The 18,849-nt window shown below is 38.2% G+C and overlaps 1 protein-coding gene across 6 annotated transcripts in view; it reads left to right on the top strand.

The window, feature by feature from the left end:
* LOC134532974 (A-kinase anchor protein 1, mitochondrial-like) overlaps positions 1-18,849 on the top strand; it is a 99,034-nt gene that overhangs the window by 37,534 nt on the left and 42,651 nt on the right. The window lies entirely within an intron of this gene.

Here is an 18,849-nt window from a genome sequence, read left to right as displayed (position 1 = left end):
AGCGGCCAATGTCGACTGGCAGATTCGAAAAAAAAAAAAAAATGTTCTTTTGGTGCCGGATTACAGAATGTGCCGAACCATAGAATACCGGATTATACTGGGGATCACGTGCTGCTCAGTTGTGTGATGCGGGGGAAGACTCAAATTTCAATAACCCTCGATCAGTCCCGATCGTTAACCCTAACAATAGCAAATAAAAATGCACGATCGCAGTTTATACGAACGTTTGACTCGGGGCCAGTTAATAGTTGGTTTTCCGTGATGCTGTTGTACGACCACGCGGGCACTGTAAATAATTTCTGATCAAACAATAGAAGTGACGGTTAATGCCCCCGATGATCTGCCATAACGTGAGGCAAAAAAAATATCAACTCTTTCTCAACTCTGGGAAAAGACCGTTTTCTACTTATTAAAGGGTAGAAAATCGCAATTATTTCTCAAAAGAGAGAGTGATGAAAAACTTTTGTTTCCCGTTTGTACCGCAGAGAATTTTGAGTAGACTACGCGTGCACTGTGACGTTTCTGGTATTTTGTAGACGTAAAATAGCCATTTACGTAAAAAGTGATTTGTGACAACATAAGAATGGGCGGTACGGCAATTAAGATACCTTTATTCTATCTTTGGGGCCCTTTTTGGCAGGAAACATTTATGTAAGTTTGCTTGGGGGTGAGGATCGGGGAGCAGTATTAGAATATGTACCTATATGTGTGTCTTTAAACTAAAATAGGTACCTATGTTTTTCATGTCCTTTAGTTTAAGAATAAATAATATATTTAAGAATACATAATATTTTTATTGACCTAACAAAACTAATACCTTTAGGCTCTGTTCTCAAACATTTTGCCAGAACGGAACCTTAAATCGTCAATATCCGCTCACAAGTCGTCGGGAAATCTTAATATTAATACAAATGTTTCACTTTTGAAATTAAAATCTTTCAAAATGCGTAGCTTTGTTTTTCCTCGGCAACGAAGTGTACGAAGTTTGAAGTTACGTATTTAATGTATGCAAGGTGTCGGGGTGTTTTTTTTTTTTTTTTTTCCGCGAAGGTAAATTTGGCCACTGCACGTCGTAGACGACCTCCATGACTAGTGCCCGAATAACAGCGGAATCAGGCCAAGGATTAACCCTGGCACAATTTTAAAACCTAAAAATAAGCCATTTAATTAGTATTGGGTAGAGTGTGGTTGGTTGCATTTCATACGTTTCATAGACGTTAAACGTTTGATAATTTCGATGAGACACTATATTGTCGGTGATATTTTCGCCTTCGACGTGGCTTCAACCCATAATTGAAGCAACAACACTTTAGATTTTTAATTTTTTAATCATTATGAAAATAATATATATTTTTGATCGCAACAGTCGAACAATTGATTTAAAACATGTTGATAGAATAAACTATGTTCTGCGTGAAGGCTAATTTTCGACTAGTGGTATGTTTTATATGCGCCTGCAATATCCTTGGTTATCCTACTAATCTAGAGGTAGAGCACGGATGGGACTGCTCAGTAGCGAATTTTTGTGGGCTTTACCTACCGTGCCTACAAACTTGGGACATGCTTGGTTTAGCAATCAACGTTACATATCAGATAATGATGTGTTTTATCTTGCAAATGATGTGTTTTATCTTGCAAAAGAAGTCATCGGAATACAACTTAAAACTGCTTTAAAAACTCATGTTATCTTATATTAATATTTTACCACCTAAAGAGAGGTCTACAAACACTCAACACTTTAAAAGTTTTATAGACCCTGAAATATACCTTATTTTCGCATACTGGCCTCGGATATCATCGTCGAAGGATTAAGAGTGGGAAAAGTTTTGTCTATACAGTGACCTACATCTTAGCACAGTGCTCAGAATTATAAACACACACTGTACCAGTCACTCCGTGCTCAGCAGTTTCTTGACCCTTCTTTCTAAGGTGTTAACGCGTCTTAAATTAGCCTACGCACGTCAATTGGACGGCGATTAGCTATGTGATCCAAGTCCCAGCAAGATGTGTGTTGTAGTGGTTGGTTAAGTGTGAATAATTATTGCACTTTCTGCTAGTTTTGGGAAATGTGGCCATCGTCTATCTCCTTTCGTTATTTTGGCACTTGGATCACCACTACTAATCGCCGCCCAAATGAACAGTGGTCTCTTGCGTCGCTTCTCTTTCCGTCGTAGTCCCGGATGCACGCTCTCGGGAATTTCCGTTTGCGTGACAAGTTTGTCATCAGTTATTTTTATCTTACAAGTCTTCTAATGCCTTTGGAATGATTTCATGTTTCGTTATTTTGTAGAACTAACGTTTCGATTGGGTTTTGCGTAGTGTTTGCCTGATTGTTCCGTTACTATATCCGTATCTACGTTTCTTGTAATTTTGGTTTAGAATGACACTCCAGATTATCTTCACTTTTGTATGGTTTCTTTTATGTGTACTTAAATGAGCATTACGCCTCTAGTCTTAACGTGCCGCTGTTAGTGCAGCCCTTTAGGGCCCGTGTAAGTTAGCGCCGTTTAAAGTTTTAATAAACACGGAGTTAGGTTATTTCTCGTAGGCTAACGTTTTAATGCGCCATTTTGGGAGAGTATTTTTTCTGCTGCTGAGTATTTTACGTGCCAAATAACTTTTGCCTTGAAATTATGCATTTCGTTATAACGAATTTTTTTCTAAATATTTTTAGCGCATTTTTTTCCCGTTCAGTTTTTATTCCACATACGTTCTTAATTGGTCTCTTCTAGCTTTACATACTTTGTTCAATTACCACAATAATTATTTTTGTTAATGTCAGATTTACGATGGCACTCGCAAAAACGAAATTATTTTTTTCTTTTCTTTTCGAATATCCGTTGTGTCGTCTGTGGTTAGTGTCGCTTATAAAATTGATACACCTGTTGAAATTATATGTAATGGGCTGGAGGTTATAACTAACAAAATATATTCTGTCTACTAGCCGGCCGTGAGTATTTCAATGTTAATAAGTATGAAAAATGTGACAAGACTTAACGTTTTCTTGAAACTTGCTGCTATCAGTTTACATTGGATTTTTATTAATAACGCAGTACCTATCCATGAGTGCAATTGATTATTTGCCATTTTAGAAGATTTGCCATTTTAGAAGATTATTTCTAAGTGACATAAGTAGTGGCAATAAATAAAACTGTAGTGTAATAAAATCTTTAATTGGGCTATCCTTTAAGAACCTGGTAAATCGTAACAATATTGTGTACATACATTTTTCCCCCATTTGTATGAGGTTGGTATAAAAACAATTTTTTTTTTAAACACCATGTGCTAGTTCAGTGTCACTGTAATTTACGTCGGGGTAACAACTTAATGTGTTGGTGAATACGACGTTATTAAAAAAATTATGTTTCTGCCAACAGCAACCCATTTTTCAAGGAAAGGCACTTACTGTTTTAATAACTCCAACTCCATAGACATCATCGTTCACCCGTTTGTATAGCCTTTTTCGCCATGTGTTCCGTTTTCGGAACTTCTGGGCTCATTAGTGTGTTGTCGCTTCATAGCATCACTCTACATATAAGGTTTATGAAGCTCCACATGCTCTTCGTATGTTCTTTGCTGTACCTAAACATCCCTCTGTCAATCGTAAATCCTGCTCTCTAAAAAAAAGGAAGTTATAATTTTACACCTATGTGTGTGTGGCAACACTAATGTTAGTGTATTTTTAAACTACATATGTTGTTTCTTTTCTCGGAAATTATGGTTGATCATTTATTTAATGAATGTTCAATAATTATTTTTACCCTGAAAATATTAGTTGCACAATTGAATTAATAAAGTACTTCATACAGTTGAATTAGGGCAGTTTTGACAGTATTTAAATTACTCACATTAAAAAATCTTCTGGGACTGTTTGGAAAAAAAATGACATGTATAATTACTATTTACATGCATTAATATAAAATTTGGCTGCTATAAACATATGTATTTCAGTGTGAACTATTTGGCATCACATATTTAAATTGGGTACATATGCTCTCAAAAGGTTCACGAATGCAATATTAAAAAAAACATAGGTAGTTATTTAGTTTTTTTTAACTTTTTTGTAAGATTTAAAACATGTTATGAATCATAATATAGGCAAGTTGCGTATCATATTAATCTAAAGAGAATCGCACAAATTCCAGCCCTCTCGCTCAAATAGTTTTAAAGATAGGACTTTTTAATGAATTCAAAACAATGCAAAAATTATTTTCTCAATTTTGAAAATTATTAACTCAAAAATGGGGTGTCAAAAATTCTAAATTTTCGTATTTTTTTTTAACAACGTAATGTTAGATACAAGATATATTGTGGGTGCAACAAATATGAAATTTTCTGTAGTCATTCACGAGGAACAACATGACTATTTGCTGGACACTTTTTGTCTAAAGAAGGATGTTGTATGACAGTATTGGGTGTTTGCCTCGAACAACACTGAAACAACTGTCCCGCGAAGAGCGAGAAGCACCTCACACTGAAACAATATATTATCTTATTTTGAGATATGAAGGTTCAGACCATTGGTTGATTTCACATGGACTGACCATCATATGTATTAAAAACAAATCCCGTGGTCTGTGGCTATCAAATAGTAATGCTGTCGATAAAATAAAATATAAAAAAATGTAGGGGGATTAAAATCTTTCGTTTGGGAAACGGGAGGGAATGTCGGGAAATGCGAGGAAGTAATGTGATTTGGAGGGAAGTTTTGAGCGAAATCTCTGGGCGCGTGGGACGAAAGACGAAATAGATATTGCATCGCGTGTCCATCGCGTGACGGTCCCTTCCTCCATCGATTGCGAGCTTAGTGTTCTTGGGTCTTCGGCGGCCCCAATCGCTTGGCGGGACGACGACCTGTTCCGTCGGCACTGGCGCCGCGACACGACAATCAGCTTGGAAGTCACGCCTAGTACTTGGTGTCTACAGGTCCCGAAAGTCGCGGAAAAGACCCGAAACAAACAGAAACGCTGCTAGAAGTCCCGAAACGTTTAGAAGTTTCCAACAGCCGTTTACTAACAAGCATTTTTCTGACGCCCCACTTCAGTTTTCTTTTTGTCATACATTAAATAGTCTATAAATATTTGGAGACTGTTCACTTATATCACGAGTGAATTATCTCTGGAAAAAAAATTTCGTTCTTGCATAAAAATCGTTACATTCGTGACACAAAAAGCTGTAGGAAAATTTATGGAACTGTCCCGAAAAAAGTCTAAATTGGTTTTACTAGATATTTGTGGACACACTGTGGTAGTTATGCTTGTTAATACAAGGTCTCAGTACTGACATGGTTTTTGTTCGCGATCTATGGCCGAAGTATTTCAGGCATCTTGGGTTCATATCCCGGACTACACATTGCGAAAATTTCTGATTGGACCCTGGCAGAAAATTACAGTTTTCATAAGTAAGTGTAATATAATGCTTCCCTATATCTCTGCCCCTGTAAACCTTCCAGCATATAATGCGTATTGCTATTTACAATAAAATAAAGTATCGCGATTACAAAACGCTTGCGGTGCTCTGTCCAGCCATTGCCAAGGCCCGGGCGTAATCGACATGGTATTTGCCAGTCCCCAGATTCTTCCCCGGGGGGGAGTTGTTGCGAGTTTACGTAACGCAACCTGCGCTGGCGAAAGATCGGCAGGTATTGCAGTAACTGAATCAACCCAGCCCAGCTCCAAATCGCGGCGTTGCGCAAGTCTGCGTGCGCCAGTTACCCCGCCATCACCTCTGGTGTGAGACGGGCTTCGACCGGCGTTGTTGCTACACGAGCGGTATTGCTGTGATGTGATTTCTGTGCTGGTCCATAGAATAGTCACGTGTAAAGATATATACAATTTATATACTAATTACATCATCTTAAATTTATGAGGGTTGTTTAAAAATTTGTAACATTTCGTTGTATAGTTGCTGACAATTTTTTTTCCAACCAGTTATAAAAAAAAGTGGTTGGAATTGAAAATAATTTTGTGCAATCGGCGTGAAATCACAATAATTTCAGACACCTGTGCATTATTTAGGCTTGCGGAATACCTTGTTTACTCTCCAATTGCTAGTCGTGGTTTCAGCGAGATTAAGACTGTTAGATAAGATGACTTTTTGACAGGTGATGCAAAGCCCATTCAGAATTGAACAGCTGGATGTTCTTAAAAAAAAAATTAACAAAACAATTATTGATAAATGTAAATCTAGTATGTGGGTACATTAATATGTTATTACATTACAATATTCGGCGCACAAATTCTGAATATTTTTCGCAGCCCTTTAAATATGTCTCACCTTACCTTTGAACGGAGTGTACGTACCATGGAGCCGGTTGCGATGGATCGTGTGCGACCCGGGACGCGGCATTGTCTGTCTCGTGGAAAAGCCAAGGAATCAGACTACCGGTACCTGGAATGTAGTAAACCTTTGTGTAAGCAACTCGTTCGATTGTTGGTACAAATAGTTTTCATACTTTCCGAAGAGCTGCGCTAGTCACGCGTCCGTAATAATTCCCTCATACGGGAAAATAGTAAAACGGTGAAAGCGTGCATATTTGCAAAGTTCGGCGGTGGTTTAGTATTACAGAATTATATAAAAAAAAGAATAATTAAAATATAATGCTTTTAATAGTTTGTTAAATTATTTCACAAAAATATGCCAAACCAATTTAATTTAAATAAGAAATTTCATCATACATAATCCTTCATGTACTGTGAAATTTAATACAAGATTAGTAACAGGAATCAGTGGAAATAAAATGTTCACGCCTATCTTTCCCCCTTAAACCTCTTGTCTCGCACGGAAATTTGCTACTATTAACGTAAATATCAACATATCTCTCTTGGATTTGTTGTCACAAATATTTTCAACCGAAATTCACTAATTGTAATACAATGTGTGTATGAAGTCGTGTTAGTAATTATTACTTGCTCAAAGAGAATAATTGTTTGTAACGGAACAGCAGACGTAAGAGCGGCATCGTGTTAAATTTACAGAACTAGCCCTATAAATGATACGAAAATAAAAGGAAAAAAAAAATCAACGTGGCGTGTTACGTTTTTCCCGCGTCGCTCGCTGCCTTTCACAACTGCATTCTTGTATCTCCCGTTGGAGTGCGCCCGAGGCGCGGGAGGGGCGGTTGGCGGCCTCCTGAGGTCGCGTTGCTCGGCTCGTGTGGGCTTTGAATATATATACTGTATAGAAGTCGCGAGTGCATAGGATTTACTCTACGTTTTTCAGGAGCGTATGATGAGCAGCTTGGGAACTTCACCGCTGCAGGGCGCTGCCGTAACGCCCTGTATCGCATTAGGTTGTTATTTACACGTTAGAGCGCAGCACTGTCGCCCGCTGTCATTCCCCCGCACCCCCCCCCCCCTCTCTCTAATCATTCACTGCAGCTCAAGGTCGTTCAACGGGAGGGGGAAGGGGTGTTTGAAGAGTTCGACACTTGTCCGCTAGGGACCACCACAAGTCGATGACCTAGAGATGGTGGCGATTGCGGCGGTGAATTAACCAACTACCTCAAACCGTATTAGAAATTTTAACCTGGGCTGGCGACTTATATACAGTATATATATTCAAAGGTGTGGGGGAGCCGTTGGAAATTGATCGCAGTTGACGCAACCTTTTCTGCTCAGCTTAGCGAATTCTCCTCGCGTGCGCTTGGTCGGGGATGCGGACCACTGACGCACCAGCTCCGGAACGCGGCCGTCATTTGTTGATTTTTTTTCGCCTTGTGTTACTAATTGGGGGGAGGAGATGGCGAGATACAGAAACTTAAGAGCATAACTTTTAACACATTGATTCGCTGGAAATAAGTACAAAATTTGTTTTAACTAGATTATTGGTTAGGTTTCGTCGGGAATTAAGTTCCGCTAGTAAAAAAAAAAGGAATGTTCTGATGTTAAAGGCCTATGTGGGCAATTTTATTGGTATGGTTTGCTATTAACTTATTTGCTGCCAGAAACAGATTTTTAAAAAAAATCCACACAATGTTAAAATATTTCATGTGTATGAATTCCATGCATACTTTAGAAAGTTCCCTCAAAACGTTTTACTTTCATTAATTTAACTCGTAAGTAGAATTGCATTTCGACAATGTGCCATCGACGGTGGTTCGATAAAATAATTGATAGTAGTCGCCTCTTGCAATGGTTGCAATGTGGTATGCGCGTGAGTCGTGATTTTTGAACTTGCATTTGTTGATGGTTATTGGCGACCAACAAAAATATCAGTGGTCAGGGAAAAAATATTTTTTTTTCCAAACCTGGAAAAGTCGGGGAATTTTTCATGATGGGTTAAAATTAAATAAGTGATGCATAGAGACCTGCAAAATTCGCTGATTCATTGACCTCTAGGATATACTCCACAGTCCTTTAAATACTCGCGAAAATGACACCTGTTCATTGGCTACTGACGCGCGAGACGTCTCAACTCGGCTGTCCGTAATTCGGCACTTTCTTGGTTTAGTTTTTCCCATTGACTCACAGTTCCCCGGATGAAATGTGGGCCAATCGCAGAAGCGGCGCGAAGGTATAGTAGTTGTTTTTGATGCTAGCCTATCGCGAAACGAATCCGCGAATTTTGCATGTCTCTAGCGCCTGATGCGATACGGCAAGGCTTTAGACGAGTATGTGCGACAAGCCCACGAAGCCCGAGGCACGTGAGAACTACGGAGAGCCGCGATGAGGACGGTCCGCCGGGAGGGGACCTTGGGGAACGCTGCAAGCGGTCGCGCAACAGCTCGGACCAGCGCGCCGCCAGCTGCCCGCGTGGGTCAAGGCGCCGATCACGGCCGCCGCGCCATTATCTCGTCGCCGCCCTCCCTGCCGGTCGCAGCGTTGCGAATGAGCGTCACACGTCACACGTCACAAGTTTCCCGAGGATCCGGCTCTCGGGGTGTCCCCCGAAGTCACTCAGGCATATGACTTCGCTAAGTAAATATGGGCGCACAATTGAAAAAGTGACAGTAGGTGGTGCGCACAAGATTTGAAAACCCATGTTTTTCGAACCTCCTGATTCACAATAGCTCATGGAATGACGTGTGCATGTGAGAGAGGTCGTGCGCACAGGAGGGAAATGGAACATGTTTTATTTCTGTTACGGGCGCATGGCGCAACAGCCAATGAGAGTAGAGTAAGATGCGATTTTGGCGGGATTAAAGAACTGTTTGTAATTAACATTGTGGGAATAAATTGTCGAGATAAACATTAATTATTGATATTACTTATAAAAAGTCCCAAGTAATTAATGTAATTAAAAATAAGTTTCGTGGGTAGAAAGGTAAAGTAAAAATTCTACCTAAACCAAATTAATTTTTATGATGAAAAACTGTGTTCACAAAGTGCTGGTCAGATGTTTTGGGATAAACATTTTGTAAATATAGCTACTTACTATCACTACCAACAGATGTCGGATATGTCGCGAAATTTCATGGCTGAAAGTAACAGTTAGATTTCAATTGTGAACTGATTTCGCACAGGTCGTTTGCGTCTTGCGCTTGGCCTGCTATGCACTCGCTTATGTTTTAAAATTGTGTATCCAGTTTAAGTTTCTCAGTGTCGTTTCCCCCTTCCTTAACACACTATGCATGAACGTATAGTGTGTTGAAACTTATTTGAACATATTGTAATCGACTCGGTTATTTTTATCAACAGTGGCACAAAATTCAGCTCTTAACGTAACCTGTCACAATTAGAATGAAAAGAGAAATGGGTGCGTGTACTTATGTACGCGCGTGAGAAGTTATACTTCTTTGGCATCATTAAAAATAGTTTTTAATTGCATGTAAATAATTGTTTACAATAAAATAATAAAAGGGCTGGAAAAAGATAGTCAACACAGTCAATAAAGTTCAGTTTAAATTTGAAAAATTAAATAAATAAAATTATATATATGACATAATTATATTCAAAAATTTAATTTGTTTTCATTTTTTAAATATTTATTATTTTCTTAATCTAATATTCACTTTTCATTTTTATCAAAAAGTTTTCATTAAATTTGTTCATTTATTTTTATACCTATTTATTATTTATTCAATTTAATATAAATATTAAAAATTTATATTTTAATTTGATGTTCGATTTAATTTTTATCACAAATTTTTTATTTAATGTTTTATTAAATTTATTTCTTTATTTTGTAAATATTAATAACCAATAATATATACTTAACATAAATAATTTAATAATATTTAGTAGTAATTATATTAAATACTAATATTTTAATTTATATCAATAAATAATACATACGGATAGTTAACCTCAATTATATTGGAGCACTTGAAAAAGTATAAAGGCACAATTTGTTTTACTAATATTTACGAATAGTAAATAATATTAATCAAAATATTCTATTTAAATCACTACTGAATATAATTTATTAGCACATATATAATTCGCACTTGTATGAAACTAAAACACGTGTTGTGAATGTAGAAACTAGAAACATGTGGATAAATATTATAAATATGAAAACAGTGATCAGAGGCGACGAGCGTGCCAACATGCGCGACTAATAGAGGTGCTATTTATATTTTGTTGGTAGCTTTTTTTCGAGACTTAATGAGCGCTTTAGCGGGCAGCTTCAACATGTTAATTTTGTGTTACAGTAATGCGCGCGCATCTTAAAATTTCACTCTCATAATTTTTTCATAACGTAAAAATACCGCGGAGTTTTGAACCACGGCCCTTCAGCATATTGACCGCGCAGTATAACCACTGCTCTGACAGAAGGTTACGAGGAAAATGTGTATTATATTTGATGTAACACCAAAATAATGTGTTTTTTTTTAAACCTTGGAATTTACTCTTTACTATGACTATTTTAGTTTACCAAAATAAATTCCATGGTAATTTCACTATCACAAAGTTTCATTTGGCACACCAATACGTTTGGTATGTCCCCTAATGTGGGTTTATATTCATACACGTGGGTCCGCCATCTTCCTGTGAAAATGTCGTCACATGGTGCGCGCGCAGCTTCAACCTGTTAATTTTGTTACAGTGATGCGCGCGCATCTTAAAATTTCACTCATCATTTTTACATAACGCGCCTAAAGAAGTATTAACTTCAAAAAGAAGATAAATTGAAATGTTTTCCTTTCAGTTGGAATGCGTCCATATTTTTATCGAGCGACATATCTAGTTTATACATGTTAATGTTGGCATTGAGCTAAGACGTCGTCTCGACACTTTTCTTTTAAGTGTAATAATCAAACGTTGTTTGACCACTAAAAATAGGATGGCGTTTTGCAGGCAGAAACACTGTGTTAAAACTCAAGTCCACGTGTGGTTTCAAGACTGTACTTGGAGGTCAGTGACCAGTGATCAACGTAGCGAATAAAACTACCTCGGTGTTGAACACTCTCCGAGGTTGGCCACCCCTGTGCTTGTAGCCGCCGACACACGACCTGTGCCGAGTCGACACGGACGAGACGAGGTCTGCAAGTGGAGCAACGGCGCAGTAATGAGCGGTTCGGGGGAAAACTGGGAAACTCACCACCGCCACGTAATTTACACCAGGGGAAAAAAAAAACTCGGAGTCTGGTTCGCCTTGCCGAGAGCAAGAGAAGTCGTGGCAGCGATGATGCACAGAATATTTTAAGAAGTTTGGCCCTCCGGTATTGTAACGGGCTCGAGATCAATCGATGCACGGAAATCAAGATGCGTCATAGGTTTGACTTGACACGATGCGCGATTCGTATAGGCAACATTATATGGTGGATCGCGATAAAACCGAAATACTGAAGTCAATTCACCGCAAATGCAAGGCAAAACACAATGCAGTGAAATTAACCTGAATTACCTCATTTTGTCCGTTAAAACATAAAACTCATTTCAGAAATCTTTAGTTTATGGTTTTATTAAAAATCCTAAAATATTATGCACCTACAAAGATTTTTTTTTTTTTAGATTCTATGTACAGTTTATTCATACCTGATACCTTACAGACATGGCTAAAGGCATACAAAGAAACATTACAAGGAAATTTATAAAAAAGTAAATATAATGATCTGAGGCTTTTAATACTGAATATAGATTTTTTGATTCATATAAAGAGTATGGAAATAATAAGATGGTGACAAAAACTATAATTTAAATTTGAAAATATGTTGGCACCCAAAATAAACTTAGATCCACATGCTAGCTCCAATTTTATTTTAAAGCTGCTTAAATATCATTGTAGGTGTACTAGTTGCAATAAAACCATTTCTTGTTTCGATATATATATGTTATTTTACATATTAATGCATAGTTCCTGAAAAAAATATATAGTATGGACACTGAATTCGATAAAAATGCTGGCAGTAATTTTTATTTGTATGTTTATAACTTTTTTTCGTAACTAAGGAACATTGCAGACAAATACTGAATGTCTTAGTTTTTTTTAATTTACTCTCAATATTCATATTAAGTATTGTTTTATGTACACATTTTAGGTATCTTACTAATAAGAAACAGTTTACATTGGTTTTGCGTGTTGATAAAAAAAAGTTGACAAGGCAATAAGACTTGGGGCTTATACAGCAAGGGCAAAATTAATTAAGAAATATTCTGATAAAACTAATCACAACTGTGTTGATTTTGGGAATTCTCCGATACGCGGAATGAAATGAGACAGATTCCGCGTCGTAAAAGAAAATCAAGTTAACATGTACAGCAAGCAGAAATATAACACAATCCCACAATCCTATACCGTAAATGTTAATGGATAGATCTCAAATGAAACGTAAACGATGGCATTAACAATGCTATCAATCACGAAGCATGACCGTTAGATAAGGCAAAGATACACCACAAGCAACCAAAAGTCTTGGAAATGTGTCATTTATATAGTTTACAACTGTATATATGAGCTACATTAGAGATATTCCACAGTATTACCTTATCTTTCCTGAAAGACTAAATGTTACAAGTGCACTTAAAAGTTATATAGTATAATGTAAGTACTGTATCAGTGTTCATAAAGAAAATTCTGCTAGCATAATTTATTATGCCTTTAGCTGTCCAAATGTTTATCACAATCTGTGCTAAACGATGTAGGCAACAGAAGAAAGCCATGCAATTACCTGCGTTCCTTTTATTCGTTTGCACTAGCCATTACTAATAATACTACATAAAGCACGGAGCGTTTTATCAAGGTTATTCTTGGACTGGGCTTAATAGAGGCTACTTCATACAAACTCACACGTGTAATGAACGTCGTAATCTTCTATAGTTAATTTTTAAAGTAGTTATTTTACAGCTAACAGGAAAATAAGTACGCAGTTGGACATGTAATTGATTCTTATAAAGTTCGGCTTTACCTGCTGTGTAGAAATGGTTTTGTTATTTTTATGTATTTCAAATATATATACATACATAGGTATTTATTTATACACACGCATGCAGCAGTCATGCATACCCAGCCATGGAAACCAAGAGAATGAACTCATAGCATTTTGTTAGACGTTTTACAAACAACATATAACGTGTAGCAGTTACATGGTAACTCACTTTGTTACAAAACAAAATCGCGGGTGTTTACATTCCAGAAAGTCAGGAAGTGTGAGTTGGTCAGGGAACACCAGGAAAATTATTTGACAACGTGGACAAGACATTTGAATTTCCAGTGGTAGTAATTTTAGGGGAAAATTTCATTCTGCAATCTGTCATCACTGAACTGTGTAAGATTTTTTTTTTTTTTTAGTTAAGTCATGCACTATAATATTGCGTAATATGCAAAGTTCTTTTTGAATTTTCATTTTTGTTATATAATTCTAGGTCAGCGATGGGAATGGCGGAGGCTGTATTCTCGTTATTTCAGAAATTCACAAAAAAAAAAAAAAGGAATTATTATAAAAAAAAATGTCCTCAAATACAAATAATGGCATCGAAATGCAAATAACCCAATATTTCGGGCGAAACTGTTCCTATCACGTCCGGAATTTTTATAAGATTGGCGCAGATTCCAGTTCAGACGTATTATTTATTTTATGGCTAGAAAATTCAATCGACCTATCATTTGAATCTTGTTGAGGTCATATTTCGTAACCTAGTGCAAATCATACCTGTATGTCAGTTCAGCCATTCGCGCGTGAAGTAATAAGTTATTTAGCTCTCAGTGGTATCTTAATTGATACCAGACGATTACAGCGTAAATAAAGCTTGGCCGGATAGTATGTATGCTTAGTGCCTAATTAGTGTATCTGAATCCCAAAGGAAAATAGCACAATTTCCATTTATTTTTATTAGATGGAGTTGCCAACGTGTCCACGGTATACATGGTGATATAGGGCACTATGTTCAGTTACTATAAATATAATTTAAAAAAATGAATAATACGTCCATTTTCGTTCGGAGGTAGAGAACAACATGCGGACGTGTCTCGAAAATTTTTATCTCCTGGAAAAATTTCAATTTTGTGACGTGGTGTTCTTCGCCTGCGGGGTTGCGGGGTTGGACCAAGTGTCGCCGGATGCAGTAACGACGGGCTGTGTCCCGCCCTTGAAGGTGGCCGTTCGTGCAGGCGCGCCGCCGGTTGGGTCCTGTTGGTCAGCGGCGACCTCGGCCGCCGCGCCGGCCGGTGGAAGGTTCGGCCTTGGGGACACTCGCGACTGACAACGAGAACCGTTACCTTCCTTCTCCTCGCCGGCCGCCGTCTTGCATCATACTGTCTGTACGTGGGCGTTGCCGATACTAACGGAACAGCCAATCTGCATAAATACAGGTGAGATACCTAAGATTTCACTTACCATGAGTCAGGCGCCCGTGAAATACGCGTACGTGACGGAGGGATTTTTTTTTTCTTTTGTAAAAGTAAAAGGATAAATCTTTGCAAAAAAGTTTTTTATTATTTTATTTTTTGGATGTTGACTGTAACGCCAAGAATCGGCGACATTAAAAAATACTCTAAAATCGTTTAAATTTATCAATTCTAACAGAATGGTGTCCCCCTTCCCCTCGTTCTACCAAGGTCGCGAAGTTGCATAAGCGAGCGGCGAAATTGTATGTCCGCGACTGTTCGGGTGAATCATAAGCTTCCCCATATGCAGGTGTAGGGAGTGCTGAGTTCGTTGTGCCGGTGCGATTGAAGAGTTGTGTCGTGGTTTTCAATTTAGACATTGTAAAATGCTGGGGGAAAAAAAATTAATGAGCCTTAGTTAACTGTAGAAAATGCGATATAAATAATGGTGTACATACCTACATACTTGCCTACAAGTAAAATTAATTCATTTTCGACGTAATTACATTTTTGTTGTTCATAAACGTGTAAGTAGATGTTTGGTTTACTTATGTCGGCAAGGTCATTAAGTGACCCTCCTAGTCGAGGATACTATAAGCGTGGCGCACGCTAGCTTCTCGTCGTGCATAGGTCAACTAAGAGATATGAGCGGTAACCTTGAACGTTATACGGCAAAGAAATGCTGATAAATGTGTAAGTGCCTAGAGCTTTAATAATCTTTACCGAGTGTTTAATGCCTAGAAATTATTATGAAAACATGAGTTTTAATGTTTTCACTCATCTGAAAATACAGCCTAAAAACGAATTACATTCATTCGCCCTCAGAGTATTCTTAAATTCTTTTCGTAAACGGACACTACTCGGATATCTTTCAGTTCTCAAATTGTTTGGTTATTTCTGAAGATCTGCACACTATGTGTGCGCAGGTAGGCGGGGCCCTTAAGACGGACAGGGATTTTGGTCAGTGCCCAGCATATGCCTGGAGTGATTTCGCTGGGCAATGGAAAACCGAGATCAGGGTGGATAACGGACGTGGATTCGAACCCGTGCCCCTCCCAAATGCTAATTTGACGTTCAACCTTTGCGTCACCTCGCTCGGAATGAACGTGTAGTAACAATGTCTAGTAACGTACGTAGTAGCTGTCCGAGAAAAACTAGAGAGTTGCTCATATCTTCTATGAAAATTATAAGTGAACACTAAAAATTCGGTCTTAACTTAGCATACGTAGCAAACTATAGTATGTCCACAAAAGAATGTCCCAGTTGTGAAATTTAATAGTATCAACTGTAAGCGTTGTAAGAGTTTTGGTTCAAGGTCGCACAGAGATAAGCGCCTGCGCGAGTACTGCTTTGTTGTTTTCTCGCTTTTAGCGCCACCCACGCAATATAGCGACTCTGGAGCTTAAAGCATTGTGTGTTCTGCAATTTGCTAGGAGTGAATCTGTAATTTCAGGTTCGAGCCCCTCCCCATTGGAGTCTCTTTCTTGTACGAGAGTGGTTGAACGTCGAAGTCCTTGACCGTTGGATTGGTAGTAATGGTCGAGACGTCAGAGCTCTTTTTCCGTGGCCTCCACGTTCAACTGACATAACTTCATGCGATTTTTTTCCCCTTGGGACTTTCTGAAAGATCGTGCCTACGTTCAGCCGCTACCTAATGATTTGCCAGAGTTGAGACACAGAACTGAACAGGCTATTTGCTTCCATTACTCCGAATTTGTTAACCAAAGTGTGGGAGGAATTGGACTATAACTAAAAGTGCAAATATTGAACACTTGAAAGAAAAAAAACTTTGATAGTTTACCTTCAATTTGATGTATGATTTGTTGTAAATAGTCTAAATTAAATTGCATCTGGGACATTATTTTATGGACATCCTGTATTAAAGCTTTCGCGCCTTAAAAGCATCTATCTATTCTGTCAAGTAAAACATTTCCACCTTGCCCTCTTTTATTGATTTTTTTTTTTGCAATGTGATGTTTAAACAATAATTTTTTTTTCCTTCTTTCTATTTTTCTGGTGAATATCACAAGGCAAGATTTGTGAAAAGAACTTAAGTTCATATGGCTCGCCAGTATTCATGTGATGCCAGTCTCGTGAATCATTTTTTCGTTGCGGTAAAATTTAACTGATTTCGAGCACTTTTTAATGTTAAATCATAAATACGTTGAAATGCTTTGGCTGTTTTTGAGATTACTTTTGAGAGAAATTGTTCCCCAAGCGATGAAGCTAAATTTGAGAATATGCACTTATCGAGCCGCCGGCGAGTTTCTGGGCCACAAATTCTGAGCAAACTAAAATTAAAACAAGCGTGGTTGAATATAGTAATATTCTCATTGGCTTTGATGTTTTAATATTCTATCTTAAAAGTAAGTTTCTAAAGGAATTGAACCTAGGTTGCAGGTGAAGTAGTATCTTTCAGAGGACCTTCAGTAATAAGGTCGAGATTACGTCACCTCGCGAATCGCTTAACGATATGTGTGCTCGTTCTCGTGTATGAAACAGTTGAGCGTCTCGGCGACCATATCATGGTGCATCAGACCATATCACAATTAATCACGTGATCACTTATGACTGATATCTTGTAGACAATGCGAGTAACACAAATGATACGCACATGTTGTTTAAAATTGGTTGTATTTCAGTTGAACATTGTCCTGGTCCGATAACTGTTGCGAATGTGTGGTGTTTTTTCAAGCCACGAAAAATCGACTCGACGATCAGATGGCCTCAATGCTGCGCGCACACGCACACACGCAGCGACATTATTAGTATATTTGATATTAAAAAATTAATTCGACCTTGTTACGTGTTTTTTTTTCTTTATGATCATTTGGTGGCATTTTTTTTTTTTGCCATTACGAAATTACGCGCTAAACACGAAATAATAGAAACAAAATGATTTGGGATACTAACTACCCCCGTAGGTTCTAGGTCGTGACCACGACGCTATGGAATATTTGCGTGGCTCTTCACAGATAGCAACGAGAACATGGCACCAAAATTTGGTACGGAACGCAAAATGCATTGATTACGCAGTGGAACATCCGGTCGGAGACGTGCCTCGTGCAACCGTCGGCGCGAAGAGGTGGGCGGGCGGGGGCAGTAGTGGGTCCTGCCGAGTCGTTGCTCCTCGCGAGACCTTGGGGGCGGCCATCGAGCCCCGCCGCCATTGAATATAGAGTGCACCCGTCCCTGTCCCCTGTACCCTGTACCTGTCCGGCGGCCTTCCCCGCGGTACGTCGCCTCCCGTCTTGGGGTCATCGCCGCGATGCCGGACTCCTGGACGGTCACGCCTCAGTGGCCACTGGCTCGACTTGTAATACAGCATCCAGCCACGACGATACATTGTCCATTTAGTGGTCAAGCGAACATTTTTAAAGAACCCGTATCAAGTGACAGCTTCACTCGCCATTTTGGATTTTTTTTTTGCCAATTTCGTATTTCTACAAAGACAACAGTTAAAACACGAGTAGGTAAAATCAATTTTTTTTTGTGTGTTACTCAGCCGTGGAAATTTAGAATATGATTACTAATGGGCGTTTCCGCGGACAGAGAAATTTCTGGAAAACAGGGTTCACTCAGGGAACTGAAAAAAGGTGTTTTGAAAACCTGAAATAACAGGGAAATGGACAAACTGGAGTGGTATTGTGTTTCTTTAATATTTCAAAACCAGCCTGTGATTTAATCACAAGTTAGTTTGTAGCTAAAAATCTGTTACAATCAATCTTTATATATATATTTCTTGTGTGCGTGTGTATGTCACTGAACTCCTCCTAGACGGCTGGACCGATTTTGATGAAATTTTTTGTGTGAGTTCACGGGGATTTGAGGATGGTTTAGATTCACAATTGGATATTTTATCTCGATTCTGAGTTAAGAAAAACTAAAAAAAAAAACACGCTTTAAAAGCAAAAATTGCAACGCATTATTAGAAGCCATTAAGTTTTGCTATTGTAAGGAACTAAGTAGAGAGTAAGAAAAAAATAAAGATCCTGACAGTTTATAGCGTCGCCATATTTGTTTCAAATTTAAATACCCTTTTTGTATATTACAATTTAAATTGCAGAAAAAAAATCATGTTTCATAGCCACACAAATAGTGAGGATGGTTTAGATTCACAATTGTATATTTTATCTCGAT

The sequence above is a fragment of the Bacillus rossius genome, chromosome 6 (genome assembly GCF_032445375.1).
Source record: "Bacillus rossius redtenbacheri isolate Brsri chromosome 6, Brsri_v3, whole genome shotgun sequence".
NCBI classification, from domain to species: Eukaryota; Metazoa; Arthropoda; class Insecta; order Phasmatodea; family Bacillidae; genus Bacillus; species Bacillus rossius.
Note: the sequence above shows the minus strand (reverse complement) of the source record. Positions and strands in the feature narration are given on the sequence as shown.